This window comes from Lepus europaeus, chromosome 3, assembly GCF_033115175.1.
Source record: "Lepus europaeus isolate LE1 chromosome 3, mLepTim1.pri, whole genome shotgun sequence".
NCBI classification, from domain to species: domain Eukaryota; kingdom Metazoa; phylum Chordata; class Mammalia; order Lagomorpha; family Leporidae; genus Lepus; species Lepus europaeus.
Genome location: NC_084829.1, coordinates 93,618,952 through 93,635,203, shown reverse-complemented (window position 1 = coordinate 93,635,203; position 16,252 = coordinate 93,618,952). Strand labels below are relative to the sequence as shown.

The window sequence follows — 16,252 nt, the reverse complement described above, 5'->3', positions numbered from 1 at the left end:
TTGGATCCTTCTCTCCCTTTTTGATTCTATCAGTTAGTATTAGCAGACACTTGTCTTGTTTGTGTGATCTCTTTGACTCTTAGACCTATCAGTGTGATCAATTGTGAACTGAAATTGATCACTTGGACTAGTGAGATGGCATTGGTACATGCCACCTTGATGGGATTGTATTGGAATCCCCTGGCACATTTCTAACTCCACCATTTGGGGCAAGTCTGATTGAGCATGTGCCAAACTGTACATCTCCTCCCTCTCTTTTGCCACTTTTATATTTAACAGGGATCACTTTTCAGTTAAAATTTAAACACCTAAGAATAATTGTGTGTTAATTACAGAGTTCAACCACTAGTACTAGAACAACAACAACAACAAATACTAAAAAGGATAAAGTATTACATTGTACATCTAGAGTCAGGACAAGAGCTGATCAGGTCATTGTTTCTTATAGTGTCCATTTCATTTCAACAGGTTTCCCCTTTGGTGTTCAGTTGTCACCGATCAGGGAAAACAAATGATATTTGATGTCATAAATAAGAGTGTCATTTGTTAAATCAACAATAGGACTCACTGTGCACTTACTCCCCATGTAGGATCTCTGTCCTTAATGAGTTGTACTATGTGAATTAATGGTATAACTAGTACTCAAACAGTACTTTATACTTTGTGTTTCTGTGTGGGTGCAAATTGTTGAAATCTTTTTTTTTTTTTTTTTGACAGGCAGAGTGGACAGAGAGAGAGAGAGACAGAGAGAAAGGTCTTCCTTTTGCCGTTGGTTCACCCTCCAATGGCTGCCGCGGTAGGCGCGCTGCAGCCAGCGCATGGCGCTGATCCGATGGCAGGAGCCAGGTGCTTCTCCTGGTCTCCCATGGGGTGCAGGACCCAAGCACTTGGGCCATCCTCCACTGCACTCCCTGGCCATAGCAGAGAGCTGGCCTGGAAGAGGGGCGACCGGGACAGAATCCGGTGCCCCGACCGGGACTAGAACCCGGTGTGCCAGCGCCGCAAGGTGGAGGATTAGCCTAGTGAGCCGCGGCACCGGCTAAAATTGTTGAAATCTTTACCTAGTATATACTAAGTTGATCTTCTGTATATAAAGATAATTGAAAATGAATCTTGATGAAGAATGGGATGGGAGAGGGAGTGGGAGATGGGATGGTTGTAAGTGGGAGGGAGGTTTTGAGGGGAAAAGTCGGTATAATCCAAACATTGTACTTTGGAAATTTATATTTATTAAATAAAAGTTTAAAAAAATTCAGGCATTGAAGATAAATACTCAATTTTATCATAATTCGTAATAATCCCTTTCCCAACTATTATCATCCAACTTGAGATGCCATTTACAGAAAACATAATTACACGATCAGTTATAGTGAAATACTTTACAACATGATTTTTCTGAATATTATGCCCTATATTTATACTGATTCGGGTATTTTTTAGGTAAATAAAATTTATGCCTTTAATTTTTTTCAATTAAGACAGTATACTCTGGTTCATATTTGTTATGTACATAATTGTTATGTACATTTTATACTGGGAATTTGAGTCTGGATTTTGTAGTCATTATGATAAAATACTGACTTAAGCAATAATTTTTCTTTTGGCAGATGGGTGAGGGTGAGATTGACTACTAACATGACTGATTACTGCCAGTTTCTTATCATCTACTTCTCCTTTCACAATTTTATTAGACTTAAGCATCTTCAGGTCAGGACCCTCATCTTAAATCTCTCTAGCATCTAGCAGAGGTATTGTGGGCTTTGCATACCAGTGTTTTTCAAGCTTTTGAAAAACCATTTAATTTTTAATAAATATAAAAACTTATTTGAGTATTATTTAAAATTTTTAAGATGTATAGTTCATAACTAGTCAAAAGTATAATTTCATTAGAAAAAGCATTTTGATCTTAAAGGTGCATTAGAATTTACAGAATTTCTGGTAACCAAGAATGTATTCATTTTATCAAAAATCTGCTTACCATATTTGAGTGAGTTTACTTCTAGACTTTCTATTCTTTCTATTCTATTCTATTCTATTCTGTTCATTGGTTTATTTGTCTATTTTTCACCCACACTGCCTTGATTACTGTAGCTTTTTAATAATTCTTGAAATTAGGTGGATTGAGTCCTAATTTAATTAACTAGTCTAGATTCTTTATTTCTCATGTTTATATATATTTATGATTTTACACAGTAAGATTGTTGACAGAATAGCTTACCGGCCTTTTGATTGGAGTTCTGAAATATCTGTATATAAACGTGTGAATAATTGATATCTAAACAATATTCAGTCTTCTAATAAATGAACATGGGCTATCTCTTAATATATAGGTTTTCTATCCATATTTTACCTAAATATTTCATTTGTAGGGGTTGCCATGGTGAATTTCAAATTAAAATTGCACATTGCTGGTACAAGGGAAAACAAATGATATTTGTATGCTGACCTAGCATATGGTGGCCTTACTACAGTTATTATCTCTAGGAAAGTTTTTAATTGTGCTTTTAAATAAGCACTTTTTTAAATAAACAATTTTAAATAAACACAATGGGGGATTTTTCTATGTTGAATAATATTGTCTCTGTGAACCAGTAAAGCTTTATTTCTTCCTTTCCAGGCTGTGTGCCTTTTATATATTTTTTCTTATTTTATTGTACTGAGATTTAAACAATTTTATTGTACCTGAGATTTAAACAGTTTGATGTTGAATAGAATAGAAATGAGAGAGAATATTGTTGTCTTATTTTTGATATTAAAGGTATGTACCCAGTGATACCATTAAGACTCATGTTAACCAAAAAGTTTTCTAGATATTCTTGTTTTATTAAGATTTGTTTATATCAAAGTCCAACTTAGAGAGAGAGAAACAGAGATAGAGAGTGAAAAATCTTCCATCTGCTGGTTCACTCCCCAAATGGCTACAACGACTGATTTGGGCTGGGCTGGGCTTGGCCAAAACCAGCAGCCAGGAATTTCTTTCTGGTCTCCTACCTGGGTGGCAGGGGCCCAGAGACTTGGGTTATCTTCTGCTGTTTTCCTAGGCACATCAGCAGGGAGCTAGGACAGCAAGGACTCGAACTGACTGACATATGGGATACCGGAATTACAAGTGGCCCCTTAAACTGCTGCACCATGGTGCTGACCCCTTTTCTAGGTATTCTTTATCAAATTAAAGACGTTCCCTTCTATTACTACTTTATTGTAATAGAATTTCCTGTTGAATTTTATAAAATATTTTTTCTGTGTCAATTAATGTGATATTTTTTTTTTGTAGGCTGTTGACATGGTAGATTATACTGATTGATTTCTGAATGCTGAAATAAGCTTGCATATCTGGAGTAAATCCCCTTTAGTTGAGGTGTATCATTTGTTTTACAATGTGGGACTCCATCTGCTAATATTTTGGTTGTGAATTACAAATAGCAAATGCATGAGCTGTCTATATGAGATAAGATTCTTGGAATTATCCTGACCAAAGCAAATTTTGAAAATGCACATTTCCTAATGTAGAGCAGATGCTCGCTAAAGCCATTAGAATGTGAGAATTAGAGAAAATGTGATTTTATATCACTTGCTGCAAATCCTCTAGGCTTGATTCCATCTTCCTTCACTCACTCTAATGAAGCTGGTATAATTGTTGTCACTTCTCAGTGTAGGAAGCTAATCATTTGAGAAATATTATGAACAAATTTTGTAGGATGACACAACTGATGGGGAAGCAGCTCTGCCTGAGCCATTTCTCATACTTTCAAAGTCCATGCTTTTCCCTCAACAGACAGCCTTGATAAGAGTAGGGGAGATAGAAAAGTTGTTACATTTAGGGTCATAAAGGTAATCAGTAATGAAGTTTCAAAATGAAATACAGATTTTTTTTTATGTCTGAACTATCAGCCTAAGGTATCTACTTGTGTATGTTCACCCACACCAAGTATCAAAATAAGCTTCCTACCCACATTCTTGTGGCACTTAGTTCAGTGTTAAAAATTATTTGGATTATACATTCATATTGGGAGAAGATTGGGATTGACACACGCTTATTTGTTATGAGAAGCTGATATAGAGTCTATCTGGAGTCTACACAACTCCTCAGTACTCACTATATTTCTTTCAAAGTTGTGAAAAAAGTGTTTTGTTTCTCTGAACCTCAAACTCATTTTCTCTGACACAGTGTTCTCCTACTAAGTCATTTTAAAAAAAAGTCAGTGTACCAATATTAATCATTTAGCATCTGGTACAAGAGCTTTTAGAAGATGGGCTGATGTACAATTCAAGAATGTTCATTTGCTCACTGTGCTGCAAGAAATGTCTGATTCCTCATTCAATGAACCAGAGGATCATTCTTTTGCCCTTGAAATTTCTGACACTAGGATGTTTGCTGTATGTGCTTTAATAGACTCATTATATATATAATTCAGTGCTATGAAAAAAAAAGTGTCATCTTAAAATGAGACAGGAGGGGTTGGCATCGTGGCACAGCTATAAAGCCACCGCCTAAGATGTTGGCATCCCATTTGGGCACTGATTCAGTTCTTGGCTACTCCACTGTTGATCCAGTTCCCTGATAATGGCCTGGGAAAAGCAGCAGAAGATGGGCCAAGTCTTTGGGCCCCTGCCACCCACATAAGAGACCCAGAAGAAGGACCTGGCTTCTGGCTTTGGCATGGATCAGCCTTGGCCATCACAGCCATCTGGGGAGTGAATCAGCAGATGGAATATCTTTCTCACTCCCTTTCTTTCTGGAACTCTTTCAAATAAATAAATAAATCTTTAAAAAAATAAAATGAAAGAAGAAAAGGAAAATAAGAGGGGAATTATCTTTCAATTTTCTTGAATCAATTCATTTTATGAATAGTGAAGTATTGCATTGAGTTTTAAAATTTCAGAATTTGTAAGATGTTGACTACTATGCATGTCAATTTGTCAGTGTGGAATTGTCATCACTATATATTTTAATATCATTAAGTACTATGTTCATTGTGTGATCGATGTGTGTAATTTAAATGGGGCATTTATAATACTCATTATACATTAAACATTACTCATCCATATTGTGGGAAAAGATGCACACTTTTTAAAGGTTGAGTCAAATCACTAATATGTAGAAAGGGAAAAAGTGAATATATGTAAGAAAGACACTTAGTATATTGATGGTGATATTTATTCAAGTAGAGGATGCTTGAGGTAACCTGCAACCTCATACTGATTGCCACCAAATGTGTTCTGCTTATCAAAGTAAAATTATTGACTCCATTAAGTTTTCAAGATCCTAAATTTTAAAATAAAAACAGTGTCCTGGACTAAATTATTCCAACTCCACTCAGAAATAGTTCTTTTGTAACTGTGTCTTTTATATCAACCAGTTTTTCTCATCTGTGGAATGTGCCTTAATAAACAAGATGAGATTCTGCCATTTCAAAAAGTCTTGAGAGAAATGACTTAAGTCTTGAAAGATTAGGTGTTCAGAAAATCTAGAAGCTGTACCTGTTGGTGCCAGTGAAAGGAGAGTTGATGGGAAAAGGAAATTGATCAGTAACAGTGGCATCACATTAGTCTGTGTTGTCAGAGCCTAAAGCCATAGGCATTCAAGAGTGCAAGTCCTTGGGGAAACCAAGTAGTAGCTAAAAAGACTGGAGTCAAAGTGTCACTCATGAAATTCTGTGATCCACCATTCACCAGTTGGTTGAGCTTAACAAGGTATTTATTAACATCTTTGTAAGTTACTTCTTATCTGGCCAAAGAAAGAAGGAGTGCTTATTTCATACAGCTATTGTGAGGCTTCAGTGACATAGCCAACGTTTAGAAATACTGTATAGTGGTTGTTGTAGGAGTAGCCCACAAGTATCCTATTATAAGGTATATACTCATACTTTCATTGCTTATATTATTTCCACAAGTCATTTGTTATATCTCTACCTGCTTAAGAAAATAAAGAATGATGATCTGCTTCCTGTGACATAAATTTGAAAATATTTAGTGTCATTTTCCAAGTTGAGAAATAATTAATAAAATTCCAATCTGCCAAAAAAGCTATATAATCAAGTCAAATTTTGATTATTTTCACTTATTTTCCTTATTTATCTACTAAGCCTCATAAACACTGGAAGTCTCATAAACACTGGGTCCCTATGAGGCTGGCACTGTGGTGCAGTGGGTTAAAGCCCCAGCCTGCAACACCATCATGGTTGCTGGCTCAAGTCCCAGCTGCTCCACTTCTGATCCAGCTCCCTGTTAATGTGCTTGGGAAAGCAATGGAGGATGGACCAAGTCCTTGGGCCCCTGCACCCACATAGGAGACCCAGAAGAAGCTTCTGGCTCCTGGCTTTGGATTGTCTCAGCTCTGGTCATTGTGGTCATTTGGGGGAGTGAACTAGTGGATGGAAGACTTGTTTCTCTCTGTCTCTATCTCTCTCTGTAACTCTTTCAAGTAAATAAAATAAATCTTTTTTAAAAAAGAAAGTGCTCCTGTGTGATGGGAAAATTATGAACTCATTAGATTTCATTCACATTGTTGCAAGAAATATTGAATCTTGTATTTTTAACTTTTTAAATATTTCTTTATGAGGGAGAGAGACACACAGGAGGGATGGACAGAAAGACTCACACACACATACACACACACACAGTGAGAGAGAGAGAGAGAGAGAGAGAGAGAGAGAGAGAGGATTCTATCCTCTGGTTCACTACCCAAATACCCACAAGGCTGAGTTGAGTAGGGATGGAAACAGAAGCTTGGAATTCAATCCCGGTATCCCTGTGGATTTCAGGAACCTCCAGTTACTTTAGCCATTACCTGCTCGAGTAGGAACCCAATCTATGCACTCCAATATGGGACTTATGCATCTTATCAACTTGATTAAATGTCTGTTTCTTAAATTTCATACTTAGTTGCATTTTGCCTTCTTATTAAGGTGAAGCATGAGAACAAAATACCAAATCCCATTATAAAATAGAGGGGCTATGATAATTCTTACTGAATTAATTATAAATAATGTATTACACCACTATCAGCTATTCTAAACACTACTTAATTGTGACTTCGTGATTCAGGATGACTTTAAGTTTCTCTCAGGTGTTCTTAGGTGTTTATTTCTTTCAAGATGTTTTATTTCCTTTCAGTTTTTTGAATTGAAAGTAATAGGTCATAAGGAGATATAATGTGGAGACTCCATGAGAACCGCAGTGACTGTTTTGAAGAGTCTGTAGATTCATGCCATGACTGTGGTTTGCACAAAATGGATATTTTAGCAGACCTTTTAAAATATTTATTTATTTTTCTTTATTTTAAAGGCAGAGAGACAGAACAGACAAAAAGAAATCTTCCATCTTCTGGTTAACTTCCCAGATCATTGCAACAGCCGGGGCTGGGTAAGTATCAGTAAAATCAATCTGTCTTCTATGTGGATGGCAGACACCTAAGGATCTGTGCCATCACTACTGCCTCTTGTGGTGGATATTAGCAGGAAGCTGAAATTGGAAGCAGAGCTGGAACTTGAATTGAGGCACTTCTATATTGGATGTGTATGACTTAACCACTGAGCCAAATGCCCACTTTGGGAGATTCTATTTTTGATAATTATCAATACTTACTCTAGAATACTTGGTTGTAAATATCAAATAATGGACAGATAACTCAGAGTAAAGCAGTTAAAGGAAATTTGCATACTTTAATAAAATTGAGTAATATTTGATTTTTACTGATCTTAACTTTGCCATCTGTGATGGTTAAATTTAGGTGTTGACTTGACTGAAGTAAGGAATACTTAGATATCTGGTAAAGCATTATTTCTGAATATGTCTGTGATCCACCCTCAATGTGAGTAGGCACTATCTAATCAGCTAGGGACCTGAGTAGAACAAAAAGACAGAGTGAAGGAGAATTCTTTCTCTGTCTCCTGGAACTAGAGCATGGTTTTTTTGCCTTCCCTGGATATCAGAACACCAGACTCTCTGACCTTTGGACTATGGGGCTTGCACTGGGGGCTGCTAAGGTTCTCAGCCTTTTGACTTTGAACTGACAGTTATACCAACAGTTTCTCTGGGTCTAAGACCTTCAGACTTGGACTGAGTCACACTTGTAGCTCCCGTGAATCCCTAGCTTGCAGATGGCTTGGGTGGGATTTTGCCTTCTCCAAAATGGTGCAAGCTAATTTCCCTTATAAATTCCTTCTCATATATCTGTATCTATAGCCATGGCTATTTTTAGATGTAAATCTTATTGGTTTTGTCTCTCTGGAGAACCCTGACTAATACACTATCTTTATTTTTATCACTCCACAATATAGAAGCTTGATCACTTTCCCTCAATATTACACTATGATGTTAAAAAGTGATTTTAGTTACAACTGCACCTCTTGAATAAGTCCTATGGCTTCTTTTGCCATTGTGGACTTTTGTTGTTGTTGTTGTTGTTGTTGTTTTCGTTTTTTTTAATCGAAGGTCCCTTATATTATGGTGCATAGTCCGGGCCAGCTTAGTTGAGGACTTCTGTCTACTGGTCACAGAAGTAACTAAGTGTTTTGCACAGTATTCAAAAGAAGTTTGTGCTTAACAAATATTTAATTTAAATTTTCTTTAATTGATTAAAAATTTTAAAATTTTATTTGAATGATTAATGCTATGCAGTCTCTAAATAGCAAACACTGAATATTTAACAATTTTTATAAAAATTAACTTTTAATCATAAAGTATGTAGAATTCTTGCATGTCTGTTAAAATATTTTAAATAAATAAAAAAATTGATGGAATAATGGTGCCATTCCATAGTGAAAAGGAGTGAGAGAAGTTATGTGTGAAAGAGGGAGGGATTCTCTATTTCAACAAAGCACCTACAGTATGTTTTGGGCTTTATCTGATATGCCATGGTAAAATCATCAACAGGAAGTATGTTTATCATTTATTACTACCATAACAAATTATTATAAACTTAGCCATTGAAAATAACACTAAATTATTTCTCTATAGATCTAGAGGACATTTTCCCCAGCGTTTTCCAACTTCTGGCCCATATATTTTGACTCATGAGCCTACATCACTCTGATGCCTTTGTCTATATTCTTCTCTGATTCTTCTCTCCCTGTCTCCCTCTTTCAGCTATAATTATCCTTAATGATTATATTGGGCCTACATGAGTAATCCAGGGTATTCTCTGCTTCTCAAGGGTCTTAATTTAATCACATCTGTCAAATCCTTTTTGCCAAGTAAGGTAGCATATTCACAGAGATTCTGGGAATTAGGACAACTTTGGGTGGGTGGTGTGCAACACGGGAAGTTAGTCTGTGCTAACATGGGGAAAAATGGCAAGCACAGGCACTGATGCCTGCATCTGGAGCAGAGACTTATGTTCACTCATAACTTTTGCTCATTTTGGTCTCAAATTGTAAAGGGAATTATTTGGGAGATAGGTATGATAAGGTGATGAAGTTGGTTTTCTTTTTCAAAGATTTGTTTATTTTTTTAAGATAAAGTGACAGAAAGTGAGGGAGAAGGAGACAGAGAATGAGAGGGAAAGTGAGAGGAGGAGGGAGAGAGAAAGGGAGAGAAAGAGAGATCGAGAAAGAGAGAGAGAGAGAATGAGAGAGAGAGAGAGAAAAAGAGAGAGAGAGAGAGTCTTCCATCTGCTGGTTCACTTTCCAAATGGCCACAACAGCCATGGATGGGACAGGTTGAAGTCAGGAGTCAGAAACTCCTTCTGGATATGGCACCTGGCTAACAGGGAACCAAGCACTTGAGCCATCATCTGCTGTCTCTCAGTTGCATTAACAGGAAGCTAGAATTGGGGGTAGAGTTTAAGCATGAACCCAGACACTCCAATATAGGATATGGACATCTTAAGCAGCAGCCCAACCCACTGTGCCATAACACCCAACCAGGGTGAGGAGAAAATGACCTCCCCTATAAATAGTTCTCACTCTACTTAAAGAGAAATCAAAATGAAATATTAGAAATGAAGGATTCAATATGTCAAAAAAAATACAGTGGAAAGCCTAACAACAGATTTGGTGAGGCAGAAGAAAGAATATCTGAACCAGAGGACAAATTGTTGGAAATTTCTCAGATCAAAAAAAGAAAAGAAATTAGAAAAATTAAAAACAGTATTGGATATTTATGGGATGCTATCAAATGAGTCAACATATGAGTATTAGGAGTTCCTGAGTGTGTGGGAAAAGACAATTATAAGGCCTATTCAGTGAAATACTTACAGAAAGCTTTCCTAATTTGGAGAAAGAAAGGGACATCCAAGTACAAGAGGCACATAAATCTCCTTATAGACATGACCAGAAAAGAGCTTCATCACAATACATATAGTCAAACTCTTCATAGTAAAACATAAAGAAAATATTCTTAACTGTGCATGAGGAAACACCAGATTGCTTACAATATATAGAATATACTACTTTTTCAATATATTATGCCTCCCCAGTTAGACTCACAGCTGACTTACCATCAGAAACTGTATAGGTAATGAGAGAATAGAGAGACATAGTCCATGTTGTAAAAGAAAAAAACTCAACACAGAATACTGTACCCTGCAAAACTCTCATTTGTGAATGAAAGTGAAATAGAGACCTTTTGATAGAAACAGAAATTGAAAGAATTTGTTGCTACTCATCCAGCCTTACCAATGATGCTTAAGGGTATGCTACACAGAAACATAGATGAATAGTCACCTTTATGAAAGAATGTGAAGACAGAAAATCTCACAGTAAAACTACAAATGAGCCGGCGCCGTGGCTTAACAGGCTAATCTTCCACCTTACGGTGCCGGCACACCAGGTTCTGGTCCCGGTTGGGGTGCTGGATTCTATCCCGGTTGCCCCTCTTCCAGGCCAGCTCTCTGCTATGGCCCGGGAAGGCAGTGGAGGATGGCCCAAGTCCTTGGGCCCTGCACCTGCATGGGAGACCAGGAGAAGCACCTGGTTCCTGGCTTCGGATCAGCGAGATGAGCTGGCCGCAGCGGCCATTGGATGGTGAACCAACGGCAAAAAGGAAGACCTTTCTCTCACTATCCACTCTGCCTGTCAAAAAAAAACAAAAACAAAAACAAAAAAAAAAAAAACAAAAAAAAAACTACAAATGAAATCTAAAGCAAACAATAGGAATATTTAAGGAAAAATGGCAGAACCAAGTTGTTACTTATCATTAGTAACCTTGAATGTAAATGGCCTAAATTATCTAATTAAAAGATAGACTAGAGATTCCAAGATGAAAGAATAGGCAGGAAGCTTACTGCTTTATTACAGGGGAAAATAATTAAAAAAAAAAAAAGAGAGAGAGAGAGAGATTGTTCAAGTTCAGGGAAGAGTTAGGGACAAAACTGCAGAGGAAACTTGATGCAAATTAGAGGGACACTGTGGATCTTTGTGGCAGGTGTGGATAGTCACAACCCAGGACCCTAGCAGCAGAGAGACTCAGTAACCACTTTGTAGATTGAGATGAGACCAAACTGCAGCAGCCCACACCACTGGCAATAAAGCTGTGGGAAGAGCCTGGCATGAGTCTGGCTTGGGCTTGAAGCACAGTGGAGGATGTTGTATCTGCCAACTTAGAGGGAAAAAAAGGGGGGGGACACATTTCTTTATCACTGACTACCTGGCACCAGCATCCTCTAATTAGCTGAGAAAGGATGGTCACCCTTTGGATCTACATAACAGCTGCACCATCTTGTGTCCACATGCCCAGCAAACAGCTGAGAGGAGACGCCTGAGTCTGGCTTGGAGAATTGACAGGGTACTGGGAGCTGGTGTGGGAGCCTTGTGTGCTGGGACAGACATGAAAACACTGTGGTTGCATGGGAGGGCACATAAAGGGGGTGGGGCGCTCTGAGCAGTCGCTGGGGGAGGCTCAACACACTCAGGGCTCCCTGATTGCTTGGTGAGCTATTGCCACAGGATCCATGTACACACTGCGGATTGCATGGATCCTTTGTGTGGTTCTTGTGGAAGCATGAATGAATATTGCACCCACTGTGGCTAGCACCTGGGTATTATCTCCTTGGAGAAGAGGAGGAGAGAGACTAGGCCAACAGAGCTGATCAAAGCCTCCATTCTGACTTAAAAAAAGAAGAGATTTACCATGCCCAATCTGGGTGTCACCTTGGACACTCCCCTCACCCTGGAGCACTGAACAGAGCTCCCTGGCTACAACCAGCGCATGTCTCTGGGTATTGACTGAAAGAGTAGATATTCCACTAAGCTGCAGAGGCGTAGTCCAAAGATAAAAGCCATCACAGGGGGAAAAAAAACACCAACAAGTATGTCCACAAATACTTAAAAATGAATGCAGGATTTCAAGAAACAAAAATAAGGAAACAACATGATGCCCCTAAAGGAGTACTACAGCACTTCAGTACTATAATGTGAAGATGAAGAGATTGAAGAAATGTGGGAAATGGAATTAAAAAATTGATTGTAGGGTTGATTAGAAGTAATCAGAAGCATATCCATGAATTAAAGAAATCCATATATGACATGAATGAAAATTGTTCCCATGAAATTGAGATTTTAAAGAGAACTCAAAATGAAATATTGGAAATGAAGAATTCAATAGATCAAATAAAAAAATTTGGTGATGCTTGCCTGGCAGGGGCGATACCATGATCACCAAGGTGATTTTCTCAGGGTGAGGCTTATCCATTGCACTCCAGATGTGCTGACCGCTGTGATTTCCCCAAATGTGGGAAATTCAACTGCATAATTTGTGCTAGTAGGGGACTGCATTTGTGCTCTCCCCTACAATAAAAATAAATGAATTAAAAAATAAACAAATGTGGTGGAAAGTCTTAACAACAGACTCAGTGAGGCTGAAGAAAAATATCCAAGCTAGGAGATAAATCTTTGGAACTCTTACAGTCATACCAAAAAAAAAAAAAAAAAAAAAAAAGAAAGAAAGAAGAAAAAATTAGAAAACTAAAACAACAACAACAACAAAAACCAGTGTTGGAGAGTCATGGGGATGATATCAAATTATCACATGGGTCTTAGGAGTTCCTGAAGGCGTGGGAAGAGAGAATGGAGAATGGATTAGAAGGCGTTTTTAGTGTAATTTTCACAGAAAATTTCCCTAATTTGGAGAAAGAAAGGGACATCCAAGTACAGGAAGCACATAGAACTCCTAATAGACCTGACTGGAAAAGATGTTCACCATGATACATTGTAGTCAAACTCTCCACAGTAAAACATAAAGAAAACATTCTAAAATGTGCTTTTACTTACAATATATAGAATATACTACTTTTTCAGTATATTATACCTCTCCAGTTGGACTCATAGCTGACTTCCTATAAAAACTGTATAGGTGATAAGAGAATAGAGAGACATAGTCCATGTTCTAAAGAAAAAAAAAAAAACTGTCAACACAGAATACTGTACCCTGAAAAACTCATTTATGAATGTGTGGGGCATGAGCACGGCCAGGCCAGGCCAGGCCAGGGGGCTCGGCATGCGCAGCTGCTCCCGGGTGCCCCCGCCCGAGCTGCGCGGAATGAAGCCATGCGGAGCCGAGTAAGATGGCGCCCAGAGGAAGTAAGATGGGTGGAATCCAAAGTTGTTTACCACTAAAACTAATTGGCTGCGCAACATCAGGGGAGGTAACAAAACTAGTAACAAGTGTATAGACATAGGGCTAGTCCTATAGAAATCCCCCGGTAAGGTGATTTTTTAAGTGATTGGTTGGCCCTTAGTCCTGCCCCAATGACTCTGCAGTTTTGTGTTATAAAAGGTACTATTATGCAAAAGGTAAATGAGTCCTTGCTACTAGACTTGGCTCCCTGCTGCGTCTGATTGTCTCCGGGACCAGGAGGCTGGGGAACGGGCGAGCGGCGCACTTACCTTTCCTCGGACCCAGTCCATCCTTGTACGGGTGGACTAAGACCCTGCATGAATGAAAGTGAAATAGAGACCTTTTGATAGAAACAGAAATTGAAAGAATTTGTCACCACTTGTCCAGCCTTATAAAAGATGCTTAAGGATATGTTACACACAGAAACACAGAAACATGATCATCACAATGAAATAAGGGAAAGGCAGAAAATCTCCCAGTAAAAGTACACAGGAAATCCAAAGTACATAATGGGAATATTTATGGAAATGCAAAGGCCAAGTCATTACTTATCAATAGGCAACTTGAATGTAAATAGCCTCAACTCTCCAGTTAAAAGATACAAACTGGCTGAATGGATTAAAAACAGGATCCATCTGTTTGCTGCCTACAATAAACACATCACACCAACAAAGACTGCAAGTGAAAGGATGGACAGATATTCCATGCTAAAAGAAACCAAAAAAAAGCTGGTGTAGCCATCCTAATATAAGACAAAGTAGACTTCAAGACAACAATTGTTAAAAGAGACAAAGAATGGCACTATGTAATGATTAAGGGATCAATTCAGCAGGAAAATATGACTTTAATAAACATATATGCACCTAATTACAGGGCACCTGGCTATTTAAAAGAAATGTTAATGGATCTAAAGGGAGACATAGACTCCAATAAAGTAGTAATAGAGGACATCAAAACCCCACTTACAGCCATTGACAGATCAACCAGACAGAAAATCAGCAAGGAAACAACAGAGTTAAAATCAATTCTATAGACCAAATGGACCTAACGGATATCTACAGGACTTTTCATCTTACATTTGCAGAATACAAATTCTTCTCACCAGTAATGGAACATTCTCTAGGATAGACCACATGCAAGATCATAAAGCAAGTCAACAAATCAAAAAAAAAAAAAAAATTTTCCATGCACCTTCTCTGACCACAATGGAAAAAAGCTGGAAATCAACAACTTAAGAGTGTCTTGAATGTATGCAAGCATATGAAGATGGAACAACATGCTCCTGAATGAACAGTAAGTCATAGAAGAAATCAAATCAAAACTTATGAGGTACAACAACAGCAGTGTTCAGAGGGAAATTTATAGCAGCTAGTGACTACATCCAGAAAGTCCAAAATCATCAAATAAATGACCTATCGATGTGTCTCACGGACCTAGAAAAACAACAGCAAACCAAACCCAAAATTAGTAAAGAAAGAAATGAGTAAAATTATAGAATAAATAAATAAAATTGAAGTGAGAAATACAAAACATTAGTGAAGAGCTAGTTTTTTGAAAAAATAAGCAAAATTGATACACCACTTGCCCTACTAACCAAAAAAAGAGGGAGAAGACCCAATTCAATAGAATCAGAAGAAAAAGGAATTGTAAAAAGCAATATCACAGAAATCAAAAAATCATCAGGAATTCCTACAAACAGCTATATGTCAACAAATTGGAAAATCTAGAAGAAATAGATTTCTGGACACCTACAATCTACTAAAATTGAGTCATGAAAACCTGGGAAACCTATACAGACCAATAACCAAGACAGAAATTTAATCAGTAATAAATATCCTCCCAACAAAGAAAAGCCTAGGATAAGATGGCTTCTCTGCTAAATTCTACCAGACACTTAAAGAAGAACTAATACAAATTCTTCTCAAGCTACTCAAAACAATTGAAAGGAAAGGAATCCTCTTGAACCTCTTCTAGGTGGTCAGCAACACCTTAATTCCTAAACCAGAAAAAGAGAAAGCAAAAAAAGAAAACTGTACACCAATATCCCTGATGAACATAGATGCAAAACCCCTCAACAAAATACTGCTAATCAAATCCAGCAACACGTCAGAAATATCATTCACCTGGACCAAATGAGATTTATTCCTGCAAGAGATGATGCAACATTCACAAATCAATCAATGTGATACAGCACATTAACAAACTGAAAAATAAAAAAAAAATATGATTCGTTCAATAGATACAGAGAAAGCTTTTGATAAAACACAACATCTTTCATTATGAAAAACTTAAGCAAACTGGGTATAGAAGGAGCATTTCTCAACCCAGTCAAAGCAATCTATGACAAACCCACAGCCAACATCTTATTGAATGCTGAACAGTTAGAAGCATTCCCTTTAAGATCTGGAACCAGACAAGAATATCCATTCTTACCATTGCCATTCAATATAATCCTGAGAGTTTTAGCCAGAGCCATTAGGCAAGAAAAAGATATCAGTGGGATACAAATTGGAAAGGAGGAAGTCAAATTATTGCTATTTGTAGTTGACATGATTCTATATGTAGAGGAACCAAAAGACTCAACAGAGACCATTGGAATGCATAAAAGAGTTTTGTAGAGTGGCAGGCTATAAAAATAACACACAAAAATCAATAGCCTTTGCATACATAAACAATTCCATGGCTGAAAAAGAAG

At 37.6% G+C, this 16,252-nt stretch overlaps 1 long non-coding RNA gene and 1 other non-coding gene across 3 annotated transcripts in view; both read left to right on the top strand.

Moving 5' to 3' along the window:
- The window catches only part of LOC133757010 (uncharacterized), a 287,511-nt gene that overhangs the window by 84,472 nt on the left and 186,787 nt on the right, over window positions 1-16,252 (top strand). For both annotated transcript variants that reach the window (XR_009865560.1, XR_009865561.1), the window contains exon 3: window positions 7,288-7,365. This is a non-coding gene — a long non-coding RNA (uncharacterized LOC133757010). The remainder of the gene's footprint in view (window positions 1-7,287; window positions 7,366-16,252) is intronic.
- Window positions 12,568-12,731, top strand: LOC133757278 (U1 spliceosomal RNA). Its single transcript, XR_009865649.1, has one exon. It is a non-coding gene; the product is annotated as a U1 spliceosomal RNA (small nuclear RNA).